Source organism: Physeter macrocephalus, chromosome 15, assembly GCF_002837175.3.
Source record: "Physeter macrocephalus isolate SW-GA chromosome 15, ASM283717v5, whole genome shotgun sequence".
In the NCBI taxonomy this organism is placed as follows: domain Eukaryota; kingdom Metazoa; phylum Chordata; class Mammalia; order Artiodactyla; family Physeteridae; genus Physeter; species Physeter macrocephalus.
In genome coordinates, this window is record NC_041228.1 from 45,860,551 (window position 1) to 45,869,625 (window position 9,075).

At 40.7% G+C, this 9,075-nt stretch overlaps 1 protein-coding gene across 1 annotated transcript in view; it reads right to left on the reverse strand.

Annotated features, from left to right (window-relative positions):
• The window catches only part of NECAB1 (N-terminal EF-hand calcium binding protein 1), a 289,101-nt gene that overhangs the window by 139,966 nt on the left and 140,060 nt on the right, over nt 1-9,075 (reverse strand). The window lies entirely within an intron of this gene.

A 9,075-nucleotide genomic window follows, 5' to 3' on the forward strand; every position in this document is an offset into this window, starting at 1 on the left:
CTGGAATCTAATGGCCAGCCTCCAAGGTGGTCCCTGACCCCTGCCTCCTGGTATTCATATTTTGTGTAAGTGCCCTCACACGTTACACCAGGGTAGGTCTGGGAGACCATGCATATATCTTTTCTAATTGGTGTTTTTGTTTTCTTCAGGAGTGCAATAAGTTCTATTTTTTTTTTTTTTTTTGTGGCACGCGAGCCTCTCACTGTTGTGGCCTCTCCCGTTGTGGAGCACAGGCTCCGGACGCACAGGCTCAGCGGCCATGGCTCATGGGCCCAGCCGCTCCGCGGCAAGTGGGATCTTCCCGGACCGGGGCACGAACCCGCGTCCCCTGCATCGGTAGTTCTATTTTTAATTTTTTGAAGAATCTCCATACTGTATTCTACAGTGGCTGCACCAGTTTACATTTCCACAAACAGTGCATGAAGGTTCCCTTTTCTCCACATCCTCACCAATACATGTCATTTACTGTATTTTTGATAATAACCATTCTGACAGGGGTGAGGTGATATCTCATTGTGGTTATGCTTTGCATTTCCCTGATGATTTGATGCTGAATATTTTTCCTGTACGTGTTGGTGATCTGTATGTCTTCTTTGGAAAAATGTCTTTTCAGATACTCTGCCCATTATTAATTGGGTTGTTTGCTCTTTTGATGTTGAGTTGTATGAATTCTTTGTTATTTTGGATGTTAAGCCCTTATCAGACATATCCCTTGCAAATATCTTTTCCTATTTCGTACAATGCTTTTTAATTTTGTTGATAGTTTCCTTCACAGGACAAAATCTTTTCAGTTTCATTTGTTTATTTTTGCTTTTATTTCCCTTGCCTGAGGAGAAAGGTTAATAAAAATTACTAAGGTTGATGTCAAAGAGCATACTGCCTGTGTTTTCTTCTAGGAGCTTTGTGGCTTCAGGTCACACATTTATGTCTTTAATCCATTTGAATTTATTTTTGTGCACAGGGTGAGAGAGTAGTCCAGTTTGATTATTTTGCATGTAGCTGTCCAGTTTTCTGACCACCATTTATAGAAGAGGCTGTCTATTGCCCATTGTCTATTCTTGCCTACTTTATAATAGATTATTTGACCAAATAAGTGTAGTTTCACTTCTGGGCTCTCTATTCTGTTCCATTGATCTATTTGTCTGTTTTTGTGCCAGTACCATATTGGTTTTTTTTTTTTTCATTTTTTTTTTTTTAGTTTTATTTTATTTATTTATTTTTTTTAAACATCTTTATTGGAGTATAACTGTTTTACAATAGTGTGTTAGTTTCTCCTTTACAACAAAGTGAATCAGTTATACATATACATATGTTCCCATATCTCTTCCCTCTTGCGTCTCCCTCCCTCCCACCCTCCCTATCCCACCCCTCTCATGGTCACAAAGCACAGAGGTGATCTCCCTGTGCTATGCGGCAGCTTCCCACTAGCTATCTAATTTACATTTGGTAGTGCATATATGGGGTCAGGTTTTTAAATTTAGATATAAGAAAGTTCAATATTCTATAAATAAGAATATCTTAAGTACTCATGAACATAACAAGAAGTATAATGTAGTGTCCAATTAATTGATTAGTAGTAAGGTCCTCTGTTCCCTTAAGAAACTATAATATAGTTAATTAAAGGAGATAACCAGAAAATACAAGTTAATGGTTCCTGAAATACATTGTCAATGGTTTCTGCCTACTGGCTTTAAGAACAACTGTTTATATCTAATATTCAACAAAATATTTTGCATCAAAATAATTATCTTACTTGTAACAAAAGCAGCTGGAGAAGATGATCATAGCAATTATGCAGACAGCCATAGAAATGAGCAAAGCCAGCCATCGAATGCTGCCATCGAAAAATGGACCTGATAATGGAAGTAAACAATGAAAAAGACATATTACCTTTCGATCACATCTTAAAAGGAAAAAATAACTTGTAGTGTTGAACTCTAGAAAGCTTGCTTATTGTTAAAACCAGAGAAAATATTTCACTGAGAATCATGATTGCACTTTTCTCTGCTAACCTACCTATAACAACAGGGGGCAGTGTAGGTTGTAAATACTGGTTACATAAGTTGGTCCGACAACATTCTATTGTCCGGCGTAGCTGGGCTTTTGGTGAATCCTAAAGGAAGAAAATTAGAAATAATCTGATACACGAAACTGATAATTAATTTTTAAAATATTCATAAAATACAGTTTCTAATTCAGTGAGTGAAAAGGACCTGCTAAGTTTGTGTGAAAGTGATTATTGAAAAATTTAAATCTATCGTGAAATAGTGTTGTAAAGACTCTAAAATGTTTTTTCTTAAGAAGAATGTATGTATGTGCATGGTGTGTTAGAACACTAGACTATAACTTAATTACAGATAAACAAAAGTTTATATATATTTTTCACCCAAAATTTGGCATATCTTAAGATATGACTATTCATTTGTTTTTAGTAAAAAAGTATTTAAAATCATGAGATCTTTTCCTAAAAAACATGGGTAATACATTTTATTACAGTGATAGACTAGCAGGGTAAATATGATCTCATAGTAGTATTGAGACTTAGTTGGATGAGACTTAAGATCTGACTAAAAAGTGGAGCGTGTCCTAGGCCAAAGAAATGACAGGTTAGAAAAGGTAGTCAAGTAGGCAGAAGATACAGTTGATTCTGCCTATAACAACTATGTTGAAACTAATGAACCTGGTATGGAAGCAAGTTGAAGTGTATGTGGTGAGGATAAGGGCAAAATATAGAAACAATATTTCTGAGAGTTTTTGGGAGACCACCAACCAGATATGTGTCCCTAATAGATCAGAAAATGAGCACAGGGAAAGACTGTAGTCATGGGAACAGATACCAAAAATTATATGTGAAGTTTTATTTGATTAAAAGTACAGTATTTGAGAAGTTCTTAACTTGAATGCTGACATTTCAGCACTACCTGGAAGAAGTGCCATTCCAGACCAAAACAGTAACAGAAAGGAATTGTCTGTCGTCATAGAAGTAGCAAGAATATAAGCAGAAATCAACCTTCTTATTCTTAAATATCAGATGGGTAGAAAGGAGAAACCCCGGTATAATCAGGTATTCCTTTAAAAATGTGAAAATGAGATTCCATAGGGGAATCTATATGGGATTCTATAAGGGACTTGAGATTATATAAGAGAAGGTAAGATGGGTCAAGAGTACTTGGAAACCTCCAAAAGCACAAGTTTTACATTTTAACTGAATTTTTAACTTTCTAACAATTTTTTTTACCTTTAAATGATCATAAAAAGAAAGAGAAAAGAGAGACATGTCAGAAGTTACACAGGTGACTCTGAAAAAAATATCCCAGATCTAGAGAAAACTTACATGAAGGATGGAATGAAGAGTATACAACTAAAGATGAATAAAAGAAGCGTGAAGCATCCAAGAATAGTCCCAGTATGGCTAAAGTTCAAAATGAGCTCAGCCTTGCAGGACAGAAAATGTAAAGAAAAATCAGGAAGGGGTTTTTGGCAGTGCTAGAAGAAAGACCACCAAGCAATGGATGTAGTATTGCCGACAAAATACCAGGTAATGGAGGACAAAGAAAACGAACACTTCCTTAACTCTCGTTTTGTTTCAGTCTTCTCTATCAAGGATGATTACAGGAATGAAGAAGGCAGACCAAACGCTAGTAAGTGGGATTGGTATCCCAGAAGTATGCAGAGACCCTACAATGTTTCTGTGTTCTGTCTGAATTCCCATCTTCTCAGCTAGGTGAATTACATCACAGGAAGTTGAGAGCACTTCGGAGAAGGCTGAAAGCGGTATGATTTAAAGATTTTAGAAACGAGGAGTGCTGTAAACCAGATAGCTAAATGTTACATTACTTTTAAAAGGGAAAGAAAGACTTTGCCAACAACAGATTGGGGGCAGCACAGTATTATGGAAACAAGGATTTGGGAATCAAATAGCTTAAATCACAGCTTTGCCATTTATTAACTTTGTGACCCTAAGCAATGAACTTACTTCTCTCTGGGCTTTAGTTTCCTCTGCTATAAGACGGAGGATAAAAAATATCTGCCTCATAGGGTAACTGGGAGAAAATGAGGTAAAATATACCAAGCACTTAGCATATTAAATGCAAATAGTAAATGTTAAATAAATTAATTCTTCTTCCTCTAGTGAATGTGACACAGATCCCAGTTGACATTCTAGAATAAGTCACAAATGCTTGTAATCTCCTGGAAGACTGACTCAATGTGGCTTCACTGAGAACAAGCAACATGAAACTCACATCTTTCTTATGTAGGTTAACTACTGCACACAGCCATGTGCAGACCAGGCACACTTCTCCTTGGGGAATCAACGCTTTTCCTGTGGCCCCTCCCTTTATTTCATAGGCCTCAAATTAGGTCTTACCTTGCACTGAAAATCAGATCCTTCATATTTCATACACCCTGAAGCCAATGTGGTTTCTCCTTGGTCATCTTCTTCTATGATGGCAAAGCAATGCCCATTAGTTCTAAAAGAAAAAAAGCCAAAAAACCAAAACCAACTTCACATTGGAAAGTACTAATTAAATCTTGGTATGAATGTGACCAGTTACTGATGGCTTTTAGTTCTGAATTAGAATTACATTCACATTTGACTTACTGGCAAAACCGTATGCGTTTTAAGGCAAGTGAAAATTGTCACATCTGAACTAAAACCTAAAGGTCTAATAAAAATCCTGTGTCAGGTAGAAAAGGATTTTCTATTAAACAAGTCCCACCAAATATGAAATACTATGTAACTTCTCTTTGCTAATCATAGTCATGTGATCACAGAAAGATGATTTATACAACTTTATAAAGTAAATAATCTTAACGTTTAAAAATATACTTAAAAATAACTTTGTCTCTTTTCATCCATAAGATTTTCAGTATTCCCATACTGTACACAATAATAAATAAAAACAAACTTTCCTGTGAAACATAAAAATAGATTCAATGACAAAGAAAAGTATATTTGGGAAGACCAGACTAAGATCCTGAGAGGCACTTTTTATTTAACATGATAGGAAAAGAGGGAGAACTTCTGAATAGCTGAATTTTCAAGAAATTTATATAAATGTATTTGTATTTAATAAAATGTTATCGGGGCTTCCCTGGTGGCGCAGTGGTTAAGAATCCGCCTGCCAATGCAGTCCCTTTCTTTTTCTCTTCTTCTTCTGGGACCCCTATAATTCGAATGTTGGTGCGTTTAATGTTGTCCCAGAGGTCTCTGAGACTGTCGTCAGTTCTTTTCATTCTTTTTTCTTTTTTCTGCTCTGCAGTAGTTATTTCCACTATTTTATCTTCCAGGTCACTTATCTGTCCTTCTGCCTCAGTTATTCTGCTACTGAGCCCATCTAGAGTATTTTTCATTTCATTTATTGTGTTGCTCATCGTTGCTTGCTTCCTCTTTATTTCTTCTAGGTCCTTGTTAACTGTTTCTTGCAATTTGTCTATTCTATTTCCAAGATTTTGAATCATCTTTACTATCATTATTCTGAATTCTTTTTCAGGTAGGCTGCCTATTTCCTCTTCATTTGTTAGGTCTGGTGTGATTTTATCTTGCTCCTTCATCTGCTGTGTGTTTTTCTGTCTTTTCATTTTGCTTATCTTACTGTGTTTGGGGTCTCCTTTTTGCAGGCTGCAGGTTTGTAGTTCCCGTTGGTTTTGGTGGCTGTCCCCAGTGGCTGAGGTTGGTTCAGTGGGTTGAGTAGGTTTCTTGGTTCGTAGTTCCCGTTGGTTTTGGTGGCTGTCCCCAGTGGCTAAGGTTGGTTCAGTGGGTTGAGTAGGTTTCTTTGTTGGGGGGACTAGTGCCTCTGTTCTGGTGGATGAGGGTTGATCTTGTCTTTCTGGTGGGCAGGTCCACGTCTGGTGGTGTGTTTGGGGATGTTGGTAGCCTTATTATGATTTTAGGCAGCCTCTCTGCTAATGGATGGAGCTGTAGACCTGTCTTGCTCTTTGTTGGGGATAGGGTGTCCAGCACTGTTCGTTGCTGGTCCTTGAGTGGAGTTGGGTCTTGGTGTTGAGATGGGGATCTCTGGGAGTTTTGCACCGTTTGATATTGCGTGGAACTGTGAGGTCTCTTGTGGACCAGTGTCCTGAGGTTGGTTCTCCCACCTCAGAGACAGAGCCCTGACACCTGGCTGGAGCGCCAAGAGCCTTTAATCCATGCAGCTCAAAATAAAAGGGAGAAAAAATAGAAAGTAAAGAAAAGGAAGGAAGGAAGGAGGGAGGGAAGGAAGGAAGGAAAGATGAAGGGAAGGAAGGAAGGGAGAAAGAAAGGAAGGGAGGAAGGAAGAAAGGAAGGAGGGAAGAAATGAAGAAAGGAAGCAAGAAAGGAAGGAAGGAAGGAGGAGGAGAGGAAGAAAGGGAGGAAGTCAGGGAGGAAGAAAGGGAGGAAGGAAAGGAGGAAGAAAGGAAGGAAGGAAGGGAGGAAAGAAGGGAGGAAGGAAGGAAGAAAGGAGCGAAGGAGGGAAGAAAGGAAGGAAGAAAGGAAGAAAGAAAGGGAGAAGACTAAATAAAGTAGGATAGAATATAGTTATTAAATTAAAAAATAAAAAAATTAAAAAAAATAATTATTAAGAAGAAAAATTTCTATTAAAAAAAAGAAAAAACAAAAAACAAAAAACAAAAAAAACAAAAAAATGGGTTGGACTAACCCTAGGACAAATGGTGGAAACAAAGCTATACAGAGAAAATCTCACACAGCAGCACACACATACACACTCACAAAAAGAAAAAACTGGAAAATAATAGTATATCTTGCTCCCAAAGCCCACCTCCTCAACCGGGGATATTTCGCTGTCTATTCAGGTTTTCCACAGGTTCAGGGCACTTCAAGTTGATTGGGGAGCTTTAATCCGCTGCTTCTGAGGCTGCTGGGAGAGACCTCCCCCTCTCCTCTTTGTTCTCACAGCTCCTGGGGTTCAGCTTTGGACTTGGCCCCGCCTCTGCGTGTAGGTCGTCCGAGGGCGTCTGCCCTTCGCTCAGACAGGACGGGGTTAAAGGAGCAGCTGATTCGGGGGCTCTGGCACAGGCCGGGCGGAGGGAGGGGCACGGATGCGGGGCGAGCCTGCGGCCGCGGAGGCCGGCGTGACGCTGCACCGGCCAGAGGCGCGCCACGCGTTCTCCCGGGAAGCTGTCCCTGGATCCCGGGACGCCGGCAGTGGCGGGCTGCTCGAGCTCCCGGGAGGGGCGGTGTGGAGAGTGACCTGTGCTTGCACACAGGCCTCTTGGCTGCGGCAGCAGCAACCCTAGCGTCCCACGCCCGTCTCTGCTGTCCGCGCCGACAGCCGCGGCTCGCGCCCCTTTCTGGAGCTCCTTTAAGCGGCGCGCTTAAACCCCTCTCTTAGCGCACCAGGAAGCAAAGGCTGTCCGCACCGACAGCCCATAAATCAAAAGTCTATAATAGATACAGACATAAAAAAGAAAAAGGAATCCAAAAATAACATTAAATATAGTCATCCATCACAAAGAGAGCAAAAGAAGAGAACAATAAAGAACTATGAAAATAAACCAAAACAATTGACAAAATGGCAATAAGTAAATACCTATCAAAAATTACTTTAAATGTAAATGGACTAAATCCTCCAATCAAAAGACACAGAGACCCTGAATGGATACAAACCCAAGACCCATATATATGCTCCTTACAAGAGATTCACTTGAGATCTAAAGACACACACACTGAAAGTGAGGGGATGGAAAAAGGCATTCCATGAGAATGGAAATGAAAAGAAAGCCAGGGTAGCAATACTTATTTTGACAAAATAGACTTAAAACAAAGACTGTAACAAGAGGCAAAGAAAGACATTACATCATGATCATATATATTTATAACATTTCATCCAAAAGCAGCAGAATACACATTCTTTTCAAGTGCACATGGAACATTCTCCAGGATAGATCACATTCCTTGATCACAAAGCAAGTCTCAGTAAATTTAAGAAAACTGAAATCACATCAAGCACCTTTTTGGAAAATAACGCTCTGAGACTAGAAATCAACTACAAGAAAAAACTACAAAAAAACATAAACACATGGATGCTAAACAATACGCTGCTAAGCAACCAATGAACCACTGAAAAATCATAAAATAAATTTTAAAAAATTAAAAATAGCTGTAACTCCACTTCAGGCAGACTGCTCCAGCATCTGTTTTGGGCCCTTCTAGAACTCATTGCTTCTCCACCACCTCGGCTTAGGAACCATGGAGCCTTCACACTTGAGGCAGTCCAGATGATGTGTGACTTTTTCAGGGAATAGTTGGTAAATATGGTTAAAAAAATAGAGTCTCCAGATCGAGGCAAGATGGCGGAAGAGTAAGATGTGGAGATCACCTTCCTCCTCACAGATACATCGGAAATACAGCTACACCTGGAACTTCTCCTATAGAACACCCACGGAATGCTGACAGAAGACCTCAGACCTCACAAAAGGCAAGAAACTCCCCACGTACCTGGGTAGGGCAAAAGAAAAAAGAATAAACAGAGACAAAGAATAGGGACGGGACCTGTACCAGTGGGAGGGAGCTGTGAAGGAGGAAAGGTTCGCACACACGAGAAGCCCCTTTGTGGGCGGAGACTGCGGGTGGAGGAGGGGGAAGCTCCGGAGCCTCAGAGGAGAGCGCAGCAGCGGGGTGCGGAGGTCAAAGCGGAGAGATTCCCGCACAGAGGATCGGAGCTGACCGGCACTCACCAGCCCGAGAGGCTTGTCTGCTCACCCACAGGGGCGGGCAGGGGCTGGGAGCTGAGCCTCGGGCTTCAGTCGGATCCCAGGGAAAGGTCTGGAGTTGGAAGAGTGAAAACAGCCTGAAGGGGCTAGTGCACCACGGCTAGACAGGAGGGAGTCTGGTTGAAGTCTGGAGCTGCTTAAGAGACAAGAGACCTTTTCTTTCCTCTTTGCTTCCTGGTGCGCGAGGAGAGGGGTTTAAGCGTGCCACTTAAAGGAGCTCCAGAAACGGGTGCGGAGCTACCGAAGAGACAAGAGACTTTTTTTTTGCCTCTTTGTCTCCTGGTGCGAGAGGAGAGGGGATTAAGCGCACTGCGTAAAGGAGCTCCAGAAACGGGCGCGGAGCTGCCGAAGAGACAGGAG